The 15667-nt window shown below is 49.3% G+C and overlaps 2 non-coding genes across 2 annotated transcripts; one reads left to right on the top strand and one right to left on the bottom strand.

Moving 5' to 3' along the window:
* Positions 1 to 14304: 14304 nt before the first annotated feature.
* Trnat-ugu (transfer RNA threonine (anticodon UGU)) lies at positions 14305 to 14379 on the bottom strand. Its single transcript has one exon. It is a non-coding gene; the product is annotated as a tRNA-Thr (tRNA).
* Positions 14380 to 14573: 194 nt separating this feature from the next.
* On the top strand, positions 14574 to 14648 carry Trnat-ugu (transfer RNA threonine (anticodon UGU)). The gene has a single exon. It is a non-coding gene; the product is annotated as a tRNA-Thr (tRNA).
* Positions 14649 to 15667: the final 1019 nt, after the last annotated feature.

Raw genomic sequence — 15667 nt, 5'->3', positions numbered from 1 at the left:
ATTTAAGAACTGATTTACCATTCTTCTGCAAAAGTTCAATAATGGTTGTAGGGAATTGTTCCCTGGCCTTCCTCAGCTCTGTGAGGAATGTTCTGTATGTTGCTGGAACTTGGAACAAGCGAAAATTAAATGACTAAATTTCTCAGTGTCTGAATTATTGCAATCACAAACGTGTGAATTTTTACGTTAGAGGCAATACAAATAATAGGAGAACAGGCCATGATTGATTCTCATCCAAATAATTGTAGAGATACTGATGTGAAATGAAATCAAGGTAAGCGGTGTATGTTGGGTTGAATTTATCTATAATATTTTTCTTTACTTATATTTGATATTCCCCATTCCTTCTCTGTAGACTGAGGCTTCATTTACATCTTTACTTGAGGTACGGAGTTGTTGACAGGTAAGTGGATATCAAGATAAGCTGGGGGTTAGCAGTTTCCTTGCCCAACTGTTTCGTCACGTAAAATACCCGCACGATCTTTCATCCAAAAGAAATTTATGTATGTGTTTCTTAGAGAATACTCCATTAGTTCGTGGGCTAAATTGATAATAAGCGTATTACTGTGTGTCTCCCAGTTCCTGTTTTCTTTACCGCTAAGAATGAGGAGATAGTAAAAATCTTCACCTCGTCCGGAGTTTAAGAGTATTTGATGGCCTCTATTACTGCCACTGCCTCCACTGTATAACAAGAGGCCGAGAGTGAAAACTTATACTGCACGTATTGATCCATTAAGGCACAGTAGATGGCACACCCAACGCGATTCTTGAACCGTGAGCATATACACTGTGGCCAGAAACAGTCTGAGCAACTTGTAAGTGTGTTTCAAGGCTGGTATTACTGAGAAATAATCTCAGGAAAGAAAATGGATACGTTCCGACGTTTCCAAATTATTTACCATCGGAGTTAGCCAATCAGATCGTTGGGCGCGAAAAATTAAAGCGGCCCACGCGGTACAACTAGTGTTCGTTGTTCTCAAAGCGCACGAGACTGCCTAGCGTTTGTCTCGGGTTCGATTATTACTGCTGCCCCATGCAAAATTTTTGTATCGCTTTCTTGTTCGGTCTTAGGAAATCGAACGAAGCACATCTTTGGCGATACCGTTGAAACGTCCCCTTAGAAAAATAATACAGGACTGTGCTTAAACTGACACACAATATTTTATAGCGCAACGCAATCTGACTTTCAGAAATCCCTACAAAGGAATGGCCCTGACTAACATTAACCTATACCTTTCACAAATCACTTACCTCACAAAAATCTTCGTTACTCGAACTACTGCAATACAGCGAGCGCCACTACTGCCAGCTAAATAAAAGATTCAAACTACGGAAGGCACTAACTACTGATAGGCGTAGTTAGCAAATGAAAGATTTTATAGAGAACAAACAATGTATTTACCTTAATAATCATAATATACACTCCTGGGAATGGAAAAAAGTACACATTGACACCGGTGTGTCAGACCCACCATACTTGCTCCGGACACTGCGAGAGGGCTGTACAAGCAATGATCACACGCACGGCACAGCGGACACACCAGGAACCGCGGTGTTGGCCGTCGAATGGCGCTAGCTGCGCAGCATTTGTGCACCGCCGCCGTCAGTGTCAGCCAGTTTGCCGTGGCATACGGAGCTCCATCGCAGTCTTTAACACTGGTAGCATGCCGCGACAGCGTGGACGTGAACCGTATGTGCAGTTGACGGACTTTGAGCGAGGGCGTATAGTGGGCATGCGGGAGGCCGGGTGGACGTACCGCCGAATTGCTCAACACGTGGGGCGTGAGGTCTCCACAGCACATCGATGTTGTCGCCAGTGGTCGGCGGAAGGTGCACGTGCCCGTCGACCTGGGACCGGACCGCAGCGACGCACGGATGCACGCCAAGGCCGTAGGATCCTACGCAGTGCCGTAGGGGACCGCACCGCCAGTTCCCAACAAATTAGGGACACTGTTGCTCCTGGGGTATCGGCGAGGACCATTCGCAACCGTCTCCATGAAGCTGGGCTACGGTCCCGCACACCGTTAGGCCGTCTTCTGCTCACGCCCCAACATCGTGCAGCCCGCCTCCAGTGGTGTCGCGACAGGCGTGAATGGAGGGACGAATGGAGACGTGTCGTCTTCAGCGATGAGAGTCGCTTCTGCCTTGGTGCCAGTGATGGTCGTATGCGTGTTTGGCGCCGTGCAGGTGAGCGCCACAATCAGGACTGCATACGACCGAGGCACACAGGGCCAACACCCGGCATCATGGTGTGGGGAGCGATCTCCTACACTGGCCGTACACCACTGGTGATCGTCGAGGGGACACTGAATAGTGCACGGTACATCCAAACCGTCATCGAACCCATCGTTCTACCATTTCTAGACCGGCAAGGGAACTTGCTGTTCCAACAGGACAATGCACGTCCGCATGTATCCCGTGCCACCCAACGTGCTCTAGAAGGTGTAAGTCAACTACCCTGGCCAGCAAGATCTCCGGATCTGTCCCCCATTGAGCATGTTTGGGACTGGATGAAGCGTCGTCTCACGCGGTCTGCGCGTCCAGCACGAACGCTGGTCCAACTGAGGCGCCAGGTGGAAATGGCATGGCAAGCCGTTCCACAGAACTGCATCCAGCATCTCTACGATCGTCTCCATGGGAGAATAGCAGCCTGCATTGCTGCGAAAGGTGGATATACACTGTACTAGTGCCGACATTGTGCATGCTCTGTTGCCTGTGTCTATGTGCCTGTGGTTCTGTCAGTGTGATCATGTGATGTATCTGACCCCAGGAATGTGTCAATAAAGTTTCCCCTTCCTGGGACAATGAATTCACGGTGTTCTTATTTCAATTTCCAGGAGTGTATATAGCAGTTCATGACATCCATTTTTACAAATTTCAAAACTCCGCCATCTCTCTCCCCACATCCACCACTGCTGGCGGCTCACCTCCAACTGCACAACGCTACGCGCTGTTCACATCCAGCTGCCGCTGCCCAACACTACAATGGCAGACAACAATGCAAACTAGCCACAGACTGCACACAGCACAGCCAGTGATTTTTCATACACAGCGCTACGTGGCGTTACCAATAAGAAAACCTAAACAGCCTACTTACACCGTCTCTGACTTCAATGCTAATTAACTAAATGGTTCAAATGGCTCTGAGCACTATGGGACTTAACTGCTGAGGTCATCAGTCCCCTAGAACTTAGAACTACTTAAACCTAACTAACCTAAGGACATCACACACATCCATGCCCGAGGCAGGATTCGAACCTGCGACCGCAGCGGTCACGCGGTTCCAGACTGTAGCGCCTAGAAACGCACGGCCACCCCGGCCGGCTGCTAATTAACTCGGAACCGGCGTAACGTATAGAGTTTTTGTATCTTCTTGACGAGTACTTCTGAGCACAGCCTACCTTGCAACACCCTTAGAAGGTTATATGAATGCGTGGTGTATGTTCTTTCGGACATGCTCAAAAGAGTGGTGTCTATTCTTTCGGAAATGTGTTAAACAAAAGACATTGCGCATTCATATAATTTGATTAGCCTAGCTGGGCAATGGGTCCATCATCTTCATTGCGGATGCACAAATACGTCGGACCTCCAGTGGAAGTCTCACAGTAGCGAACAGTGAGTCGGTTGACAGGGACTGCGAATAGGGGGGGCTCGATGGGAGTGGGGATCGATCGTGGGGCGTGCCGAGATTGTCCGCGTAGGTGTGATAGTGTTGTGTCCCGGATGGCGAGTCGGCTTCCGACTGTGGTCGCTTGCGGACCGGTTCCGCGCGCCAGACAGCGCACCGCTGTTGTTTACTTCCTCGTCGCGGTATTTCGTGTTGTGTAGTGTTCACTGCTACTGCAGCTCATGGGGCACTGTTACCGCCGAGCGAGCGACACAAAGTAACATTCCAAGCCGACCACGCGCTTATGAAATTGAACAATTCATTCGCGAAGAGCTAGCTACGTCTGGACCCCCAGGAAGGGATAGGTATTCACTTCTCTATTACTGGCAGTATCGTCTATATTAAAATGACGACGGGGGAAGCATGAGCTGAAGTAGTTCGACAACACGCACACGGACTCAAGTTTAAGCATTGTGACGGGCATATTGGAGAGGTAACGTTACATCACGCTGGTTTCGGTCTTCGAACATTTCGGATCTTTGGACAACACTCTTTCGAAGTTCCACAAGACGTGGTCGTCGAAGCTTTCCGACCCTACGGCAAAGTTGTGGGCAACATCGCGGAAAAATTCTGAGAGACGATTTATCCTGCTGATGTCGACATTGCCCTCCTCCAAGAAGTGATCGTCGCTGATTTCTACGCCCCCACTGGCTACACGGCACACATCTCCCACGCTTCTGACAACGGTAGTGGAGTCGCCATCCTCCTCCGCTCTGGACTCCCTGCTGAAGATATAGTGTACCTTCCTGATGCTAGAGGTATGGTTCTCACGCTGTTCGGCGTCCGCATCTTTGCTGACGAGATAACGCCACTTTTTGAGGGTCCCCTGGCTGAAATGGTCCTCGGTGGCGATTTCAACTCCACACAAGGGCCTGATGACCAACTTCCACGTCATTCCCTCTCTGTCATCATTGAGATACTTCAGTTTGCCGACACATGGACAAACGTTCATGGCACCCGCGCAGGTTTCACATACTACGCGGTGTATTCGTCCAGTCAAATGGCTCTGAGCACTATGGGACTTAGAACTACTTCAACCTAACTAACCTAAGGACATCATACAACACCCAGTCATCACGAGGCAGAGAAAATCCCTGACCCCGCTGGGAATCGAACCCGGGAACCCGGGCCCGGGAAGCGAGAACGCTACCGCGCGACCACGAGCTGCGGACTATTCGTCCAGTCGCCTCGACCGTATATACCTCACACGTTCCGTGCTGCCGACACTCGACATGCCGAAGTATGGCCTCTGGCTTTCTGGCGATGTCGTCCTCGCTCGCCAACAGGTGTAGCATAGTTGCGGCCTATGGAAATTAAACGTTTCCCACCTGACTATCCCTGACTGCCGACGAATCGTTGAGGATGTGTGGGCCCTCTGTCGTCGACGTCGCCTTGCATACACATCCACCTTATCCTGGTGGCTATCCTGAGCGAAACCAGCTCTACGTAGGGCAAGCTTGGCAAGCGAGCATCATGGACTTTTATTATGCGGTGCTATGTGACGGAACTTCGATGGTGTTCTCTCCTGTCCGTCAGACGATAGTGCATCTCGCTGAAGCGCAGATCACTTCACTCATGCGACGACGCTTGGAAGGGACCCTTGTCAGATCCTGCACCCATGACCATATGCCTCATGAAATTTCATTGAAGTACCATCATCTGCGACCTCACCGATGCAGAAGGACGAAGATACATTACGCAATGCGCCATTGGTCACGCTTTCTATTCTCATTTTCGCCGGCTGTAAGCTACCGTCTCACAACCCCCGACCTTAATTGAGGAGGTAGCAGCACTGACTGTCAACACCGTGGAGGATGTGGCTCAAAAACTTCAGGAAAAAGTGCCTCCCCCCCCCCCCCCCCGATGAAGTCCTAGATGTTTTCAAGGTGGTAGCTGCCAACGAGTCCCCTGGACTTGACGGCCTCCTCCTCGAATTTTACAAGTGTTTTAGCTATTTTTTGGTATCTACACGGACATCCATCTCTCCTGAACTGTCACCCACAATGACTATCCCAGCCAGCTTCCTTGATGGGGCTATCATCCTGGTCCCTAAGCCACGTGGGCGATCACAGATCTGTCAATACCGGTCCATCACTCTACTCGACAGTGACATGAAAAATTTTACCCGTTTGCTGACCTCACGACTCAATAAAGCAGCACGGTACGTCACCTCCCTTGATCAGACTTCGCTGGGCGGTGACGACAACATCAATACGGCCCTTTGCCGTTACAGGGACATCATCGCGCTCGCGCCGTCGGACCATCTACCTGACGTATTAGCATCGCTTGACTTCAGTCAGGCATTACACCGTGTCGACCATACCTTTCTGAAATCGGCCCTCCAACACATGGGTTTTCCGGCTCGTATAGTAACAGGATCTTGAGCGGCGCATCTAGCGATGAGGGCTCTGTCCGCAGGGTTGCCCACTTTTCACGATACTGTAAGCTTTAGCATTAGAGCCCCTTTCTCTAGAGGCTTCACCAACGCCTGATGGGCCTGACATTACATGGGCACAGTTTCTAGTCCTCTACCTCCGCAATGAAGACGATGTTTGCGCGGCTCTGACTTGGGTGGCGACATATGGGGAGGCATCGGGCAGTTCTCTTTACATTTCCAAATCAAACGTTCTGCTCGTTGGTGAGGGTCTACATGAGAGAAATGTCGCTCCACCACCAGCGTCCGCTCTATGGACATTGATTTTGTAGTGGACTGGCCAGACAGCCAATCCACTATACCCGGTAGCCGAATAGCACGCGTTAAGCTCACGCAGACTGGCGTGAGGTCTGGAACAGTAAAGTAGTTGAGTCTAGTAAGAAAAGAACGTAGTTGCTGGAATACTTAACTTTAATCCATAATTGGTGTACATCGCTCTTGACGATACAGGTTTTAATATCTCAATATAAACTGGTAATGGCGCCTTGCTAGGTCGTAGCAAATGACGTAGCTGAAGGCTATGCTAACTATCGTCTCGGCAAATGAGAGCGTATTTCTCAATGTAGCATCGCTAGCAAAGTCTGCTGTACAACTGGGGCGAGTGCTAGTACGTCTCACTAGACCTGCCGTGTGACGGCGCTCGCTCTGCCATCACTGACAGTGGCGACACGCGGGTCCGTTGTATACTAGAGGACCGCGGCCGATTTAAAAGCTACCACCTAGCAAGTGTGGTGTCTGGCGGTGACACCACAGATTTTATGAATGACCTCCGACGTTCAGTGGAAACAAACAGTATATGTCTCCTCCAAACGATCAGGGCCGGCCTTGTGGACCACCGGCTTAGATCCCTCGACATTGTACAGCGTGTGGAATACGTGAATGTTTACCACGCCTCACGCGTCCCCCATGTGGCACAAGTGTTCCCGGTTTCGATTAGCCTCGCACGTCGTATGTTGATGGCGATGGGATCCTTTGTCTATACCGGGATGTTATTTAGAGTTCAATATTCCTCCCTAGCCCTCCCACGCCAGCGAGGTGGAGTGGGTTTATTCCATATGCCAGACAGGGTTACGGCACTTTTTGTTAGCTCCCAACTGAAAGTCTGGTGTCGCTGTCCGACGAGCCTGACCGGACTGCTTTTGCGTGAATATGCGCCAGTCTCCATGTCAACTCTAGTCATGTTATCAGGCATTCCACCCCCCCCCCTTTTATCGCTGTCCTTTCTTGGATTAAGTTACATCCTCCACTCCTTACCCCTTCCACGTATACTCCAGACAAAGACTGCACACGACACATTACAAATGTGTCGAACCCCGAACCCCACGAACACAAGTTTCCCCATATCATATAGCGTGGTGTGTGGAAAGTGGTGCCTGCAGGTTATCTCCACACCATCGTCCAGTCCACGTCGTGCATCACCGTGAATGGCAAACAGATCAACCAGTTTCGTTTGCACCGCATCCGCCTCGCAGACACGCCCCTCTGTGTTCACTGTGGTGTAGATGACACACACGCTCGTCGATTCTCGTGTGGTCCGTCGTTTGCCGGCCGGAGTGGCCGTGCGGTTAAAGGCGCTGCAGTCTGGAACCGCAAGACCGCTACGGTCGCAGGTTCGAATGGTGCCTCGGGCATGGATGTTTGTGATGTCCTTAGGTTAGTTAGGTTTAACTAGTTCTAAGTTCTAGGGGACTAATGACCTCATCAGTTGAGTCCCATAGTGCTCAGAGCCATTTGAACCATTTTTTTTTTTTTTTTTTTTGGTCCGTCGTTTGACGTCTGGAGGCTCACGCACCGCAACTTGGCTTTCCTTACCCGACAGACACCTGCTCAGATCACTTTCCTGACGCTTTTATTCCCAGATGTGATTCATTTCGCCAGAATAAAAACTTACGCTGTGCTTGGATACGCGGTCACATGGTCTGCTACCTTCTTGGCCCCGTCGAGGAATCAGAATTAGGTTTTTGGGCGTACCTTAACGATCGACACTGTGCACTTGTTCGCAACCCCAGCAGCTCTTTTCCAGTTTTCTATGGAGCGCCTGTCACGACCCGCCTTCCAGCTGGAACGTCCAAGCAATGAGATGCTGATGCTTATTTGGCGATATGATGTTCTGAACGCACTACAAGCGGAATAGCCATCGTACGCAACTACTTCCATTGTCATCGCTACTATTTACAGGGTGGTCAGAAAATGTGTGAAATGCTTGTAAGGATGTTACAGGGCAGGTTGTACTGAGACATAAATGTTAAGAAAAAAATTCGATACGTTGCTCCGTTTCCGAGTTATTTAGCATAGAATTTATTAAATCGGGGCGTTGCGCTCACACTCAAGCGGCCTGCCAGGGGCGGTGTTGCCCAACGCGTGCTTTGTCTCGTTAGCTGAAACTTTAATATACGCGCGCGACGATCTGATTGGCTAACTTCAATGCTAAATAACTCGGAAACGGCACAGCGTATCGCATTTTTTCTTAACATTTATGTCTCAGTACAATCTGCCCTACAACATCACGACAAGCATTTCAGACATTTTCTGACCACCCTGTATATTCTTCCCCCCTACTTTCTTCCTTTCCTACACCCTTGTAGTAATAGGTCAGTTGTTTTGGGAAAGGTGTAGATAGGCGCCAACGCCTGAAGAGACGCATTTCCTTTTCTTTTCTTTTTTTAGGACACAAGTAGCGGTGGCAAGTAGAGTTTTTTTGTAGTTTCCCTTTCCTGTCCAGGGGCGAAGAAAAAAGATGGTATGGATAACGCTCCCGATGAGGAAGAAAAAAGGTGGCGCAGTCGTTAACGCACCTACACTGTAAGCAGGAGATCCCGGGTTCGTATCCCGATCCTGTACATATTTATACTCGTCGCCTCTGATTCCACGTAATGTCCTGATGCGACTGACAGCAGTGATCCCCTCCCTTTTCTTTATTTTACTCCCCTCGCCACCCTCAATTTACGCACCCTTGCCGGCCGGGGTGGCCGAATGGTTCTACGCACTACAGTCTGGAACCGTGCGACCACTACGGTCGCAGGTTCGTATCCCGCCTCGGGCATGGATTTGTATGATGTCCTTAGGTTAGTTAAGTTTAAGTAGTTCTTTCTAGGGGACTGATGACCTCAGAAGATAAGTCCCGTAATGCTCAGAGCCATTTGAACCATTTACGTACCCTTACAAGGTTTCCATACTGTTTCTGACGACACCGTATTCACAGAGATTCGCTCTATTTTTCACAGAGATACCTGCTGGCTACCAAGTTCAGGCTCCTGACTGTGCTTACAGCAAAGTCACAGTCGAACACTGAAGCGGAAGCCGTGCAGGGGCGGAAAGGTCATTCATACAGCATTGTTAAGGCACTTTCTGTGGTGTCACCGCCAGACACCACACTTGCTAGGTGGTAGCTTAAATCGGCCGCGGTCCATTAGTACGTGTCGGACCCGCGTGTCGCCACTGTCAGCACTTGCAGACCTAGCGCCACCACATGGCAGGTCTAGAAAGACGGACTAGCACTCGCCCCAGTTGTACGGACGACATTGCTAGCGACTAGACGTACGAAGCCTTCCTCTCATTTGCGAGAGACAGTTAGAATAGCCTTTAGCTAAGTCCATAGCTACGACCTAGCAAGGCGCAGTTAACCATATCTGGAGAGAGTCTTACTTGTATTCACCATAAACGATGTATACCAAAAGGATGAATTAAAGTTAAGTATTCCCAAAGCAACGTACTTTTCTTATTAGCATTCATTGAGCATCCTGTTTCAGACTTCACGATATTCTGGGTGAGCTTATAGCGTGCCTATTCGGCCCCTTCAAAATAACACTGTGTCAGCACTTCTGTCGACACATAACACTTTCATATATATTTTTCGACGTCTGAAAGCTTCTAAGAAGATCTGGAGATAGCACTTCACATTTCTTAATCACTGTAGGAGAGCTTAGTACTATCCTTTCCAGTATACGTCTGCTGGCAAGTAGGAACTACTTTGTTAAAAGCGGCCTATGGGCGCAAAGTGGCAGCCAGCCACGCTTTCCCCGCACGGAGTTCTACCGCTGACTGCTGCTGACACCCTCCCGCTTTCGGCCTCGGCAGTCAGCATCGCGCCGGCGGTCCCCGGCGACTGGCCAACCCCTTTCCGCCTTCCGCCCGGCCGCCAAATTCCAGCCGTGAAATGCGGACGGCGATAAGCTACGCTGCTGCCGCGCACCGACTCGCTAATGCTGGAATAATTGGGCGGACTTCCGGCGGAAGAGCGCCCCGGGATGGGGGTGGGGGGAAGGGTCGCAACGCCGCCAGCGCGACGCCGATAAATACGGCCGCAGGCTGGCGCCCTCCACGGCCGCGCCGCGCAGCGTCCTCCTCTGCGAGGGCCCGCCTGCTGGCTGGATGGCCGAGCGGCCGGATCGGGCCGCAGCCCCCGTGGAGAATCTCATTGTTTCTGCTTTACGGTAATCCCGCTCTGCGGCCGCGTAAACTTTGCCCGGCTTCGGCCGGATGCTGACCTTCTGGTTCGACATGCTAGGGGGGGAGTTACGTGAGCCAATACAGTAGCTCCCGTCCACGCCCCAGGGAGCATCTATTGTGGCTGGAGAGGCCCGGAAGTGGCACTGACGCGGAAACATCTCTCAAATTAACTCAGCGTCATCATCACGTGTGAATTCAGTGAGCCGTAAGGCACAAATTCGTTCGCCTCCGCAGATGAGGCGCTGAAAGCCTCGTGAAGGGACTGTTTCGCTGGTGCAGTCTTTAACGTGCAGAGCTCCTTTGCAGAGGGGGCGCAATTGACTAATTACAAAAGGATAATAGTTTTCGGCTTGTGTATCTGACAAAATGTCATACGAGGTGCATTCAAGTTCTAAGGCCTCTGATTTTTTTTCTAATTAACTACTCACCCGAAATCGATGAAACTGGCGTTACTTCTCGACGTAATCGCCCTGCAGACGTACACATTTTTCACAACGCTGACGCCATGATTCCATGGCAGCGGCGAAGGCTTCTTTAGGAGACTGTTTTGACCACTGGAAAATCGCTGAGGCAATAGCAGCACGGCTGGTGAATGTGCGGCCACGGAGAGTGTCTTTCATTGTTGGAAAAAGCCAAAAGTCACTAGGAGCCAGGTCAGGTGAGTAGGGAGCATGAGGAATCACTTCAAAGTTGTTATCACGAAGAAACTGTTGCGTAACGTTAGCTCGATGTGCGGGTGAGTTGTCTTGGTCAAACAGCACACGCGCAGCCCTTCCCGGACGTTTTTGTTGCAGTGCAGGAAGGAATTTGTTCTTCAAAACATTTTCGTAGGATGCACCTGTTACCGTAGTGCCCTTTGGAACGCAATGGGTAAGGATTACGCCCTCGCTGTCCCAGAACATGGACACCATCATTTTTTCAGCCCTGGCGGTTACCCGAAATTTTTTTTGGTGGCGGTGAATCTGTGTGCTTTCATTGAGCTGACTGGCGCTTTGTTTCTGGATTGAAAAATGGCATCCACGTCTCATCCATTGTCACAACCGACGAAAATAAAGTCCCATTCATGCTGTCGTTGCGCGTCAACATTGCTTGGCAACATGCCACACGGGCAGCCATGCGGTCGTCCGTCAGCATTCGTGGCACCCACCTGGATGACACTTTTCGCATTTTCAGGTCCTCATGCAGGATTGTGTGCACAGAACCCACAGAAATGCCAACTCTGGATGCGATCTGTTCAACAGTCATTCGGCGATCCCCCAAAACAATTCTCTCCACTTTCTGGATCATGTCGTCAGACTGACTTGTGCGAGCCCGAGGTTGTTTCGGTTTGTTGTCACACGATGTTCTGCCTTCATTAAACTGTCGCACCCACGAACGCACTTTCGACACATCCATAACTCCATCACCACATGTCTCCTTCAACTGTCGATGAATTCCAATTGGTTTCTCACCACGCAAATTCAGAAAACGAATGATTGCACGCTGTTCAAGTAAAGAAAACGTCGCTATTTTAAGTATTTAAAACAGTTCTCATTCTCGCTGCTGGCGGTAAAATTCCATCTGCCGTACTGTGCTGCCGTCTCTGGGACGTATTGACAATGACCGCGGCCTCATTTTAAAACAATGCGAATGTTTCTATCTCTTTCCGGTCCGGAGAAAAGAAATCGGAGGCCTTAGAACTTGAATGCACCTCGTACAATAGTGTTCAAAAGTTAAAGTCGGAAGTAATTTTCACATGATACACTGATCAGACAAAACATTATGACAACCGACCTACTGTCGATACAAACTCGTCGAGGCGATAGCAGCATCACCTGACGAGGAATGATCCTAGTCAGGTACATGCATGGTACAAGTAGTATCAGCGACCGTGCTGTCCGTATGTGCAATGGTGAAGGCGCGTAATCTATCTGACTAAAGGTTGATTGCAATGGCCTGAAGGCTCGATATGTCGTAAACTGCACGACTTATCGACTGTTCGAGGAGTGCTGACTTGAGTGTCTTAAACACGTGGCGAAACCAAGGGGAAACCACTTCCAGACGTCGTGGGTTGGGCGACTACCACTCATTACAGATGTCGAACGTCGTAGGTTGGGCAGACTAGTAAAACAGGACAGGCAGCGAACTGTGGCCGAAGTATCATCAGATTTTAATGCTGCGCATAGTACAACTGTGTCTGAACACACAGCGCGCCTAACACACCTTATGATGGGCCTCTGAAGCCGACGACTCATGCATGTGCCAATGTTTACACCACGACATTGGCAACTACGACTGAAATGGACACGTGACCATAGTATGGATAGTATCTCCATTGATATCGCACAGAGAAGGCATTGATTGTTTCTTGTCGCTAAAATACTTCACATACGACGAGAATCTCTTTGGATTTTCTGCCAGGTTTCGAGACAAAGTTTGGTTGTGGAAACTGTTATTAGCATCTCGCATTGAAGTCCGCGGTAAATTTCGAGCTTCTGTAAAAGATCGCCAATCTTGGAGATTTTGCGTCTTTTTAAATTTGGCATGTTTGTTTCGTTGTGTCTGCAACGGTGTTCAAATGGTTCAAATGGCTCTGAGCACTATGGGACTTAACATCTTAGGTCATAAGTCCCCTAGAACTTAGAACTACTTAAACCTAACTAACCTAAGGACATCACACACACCCAAGCCCGAGGCTGGATTCGAACCTGCGACCGTAGCAGTCCCGCGGTTCCGGACTGCAGCGCCAGAACTGCTAGACCACCGCGGCCGGCTGCAACGGTGTTCTGACCCGTTTTGTGTACCAAGGAGGATCAGCTCCGTCGTTTGTTAATTTATTTGGTACTAATCTCTCAATTCCTGCCGATACTATTTCTTTGAATTCAAGCCACATCTGGTCTACACTTACATTATTAATTCGGAATGAGTGGAGATTGTCTCTCAGGAACGCACTGGCTTTTGCTGTGCTGAGCTACCCACTGCTGCCTGGGAGTCAACGCATGACATCGAGCACCTTACTGAATAAAGAAAGCTCCTGTGAGGCCGGCCGGGGTGGTCGAGCGGTTCTAGGCGCTAAAGTCTGGCACCGCGCGACCGCTACGGTCGCAGGTTCGAATCCTGCCTCGGGCATGGATGTGTGTGATGTCTTTAGGTTAGTTAGGTTTAAGTAGGTCTAAGTTGTAGAGTGCTCAGAGCCATTTGAACCATAAGCTACTGTGAGTCCACGATTGTCGAGTTGCTGGTGTGATGCAACCCTGTACATGTGCATGTCATCCCGAGTTTGAGATGGTCATCCTGGCAATTAATGGAATCCATATCCCCAATACTACTGAGCCTTGCCAGCACGTCTTTGGCAATCGGCATCAGAGAACTTTGAGAAGTTTGCAGCGTGCACACTGCGACGCTGGGAATTTGTGGCCGCGAGTCTAGCGGCGTTAGCTGGTGCGCGGTCTGTGTGGCGAGTCAGTGTTCGAACGTGGAAGGAAACAAATGGTTCGCTGCAGTGCCCCAGGTAGCGGCCGGATTGTGCGCTGAAGTTGTGGCTGCGACCGCGGAACACGCGAAGGCAGTCACGGACTGTGCGCAACGAGTGCAGGCTGTTTGTTTGGGTATCAATTATTTAACTATATATATATATGACGGTAGTATCTGTTCCCGAAAGAACAGTTACCGTCAATGACCATGCAGCTTTGCTAGAAATGAAATGATAATTAAAAGGACACCCTAGCTGCAAGCAGGCGTTGATATACTTCATTGGGGACATGTTGAAAATGTGTGCCCCGACCGGGACTCGAACCCGGGATCTCCTGCTTACATGGCAGACGCTCTATCCATCTGAGCCACCGCGGGCACAGAGGATAGTGCGTCTGCAGGGACTTATCCCTTGCACGCTCACCGTGAGATCCATATTCCCAACATGTCCACAACACTACATTCGTACATCTATTAGGCGCACTACGAATGTAGTGTTGTGGACATGTTGGGAATGTGGATCTCACGGGGAGCGTGCAAGGGATAAGTCCCTGCAGACGCACTATCCTCTGTGCCCGCGGTGGCTCAGATGGATAGAGCGTCTGCCATGTAAGCAGGAGATCCCGGGTTCGAGTCCCGGTCGGGGCACACATTTTCAACATGTCCCCAATGAAGTATATCAACGCCTGCTTGCAGCTAGGGTGTCCATTTAATTATCATTTCATATCAATTATTTCACAAGACTTGCTGCAAACTTGACGTTATTTTGAAGTCACAATCAGTACGACAGCGACAGTAACTGCTATCGACTTTCGTCAGCGTTCAATGCTGGCCTTTCTCACTCGGGTAACTGCTCACAAGACTTCGTGCACACGTGACGTCATTTTGACGCCACACACGGTAGAGAAGAGTTTTAAAAACACGTCGTCCTTGGAACGATTTATTATAATTATTACTACGATTAAACGTCACATCAAGACTTACCGACGGTTAAAGCTTTGATGGGGTTTAAGTTTCAGTACAGAGATTAAATTTCTGTAATCTCATTGTGGTGTTGCGGTCATGAACGTGGAATCGTGTAGTGAGGCATCGCTGGTTGCGAATTCACGGTTTTCTAGCTCCTAATTTTTGTGTCCCCCATTCTAAAAGATTCTGTGACTTCCTCATTAAATTACAGAAGTATGTTCTGCATTATTCGATGGTACATACATATAAGAGATTGCTCTCTCATTGCCAATAGAGATAAAACAGTCGAATGCGAGAAAATATTCAAAACACGTTCGTCAACAGGTAATAGAGACTACCACTCAGAATAGAACATTTAGGAAAGACTGACACATTAGTAAAACAATTAACAGGTTACCTAGACTTGGGTACCTGTAAAGTTTAAAGGAAAAGTTACAAGCTCGCTCTTCTAGGCCACTTCTTTGCCAAACAAGAATGTCTTCAGTTAACGTTCATCTTTAACTACCAACATGACGTTTTTCGTTATTTTGTTACAAAAAATAGTACCAGTACCGACACGTTTTCGAGTGATCCTCATTGTGCTGGTGTTTTGAAGCAACATTTATTCGTAGTACGTAAGTCAAATCTGTTGACGCTTAAATTCGTTTGCTAGAATGTCTGTCCACATTTTTATTGCTTTGCTTAGGCTCAACGAATAGTTA

This window comes from Schistocerca cancellata, chromosome 1 (assembly GCF_023864275.1).
Source record: "Schistocerca cancellata isolate TAMUIC-IGC-003103 chromosome 1, iqSchCanc2.1, whole genome shotgun sequence".
NCBI lineage: Eukaryota > Metazoa > Arthropoda > Insecta > Orthoptera > Acrididae > Schistocerca > Schistocerca cancellata.
Note: the sequence above shows the minus strand (reverse complement) of the source record. Positions and strands in the feature narration are given on the sequence as shown.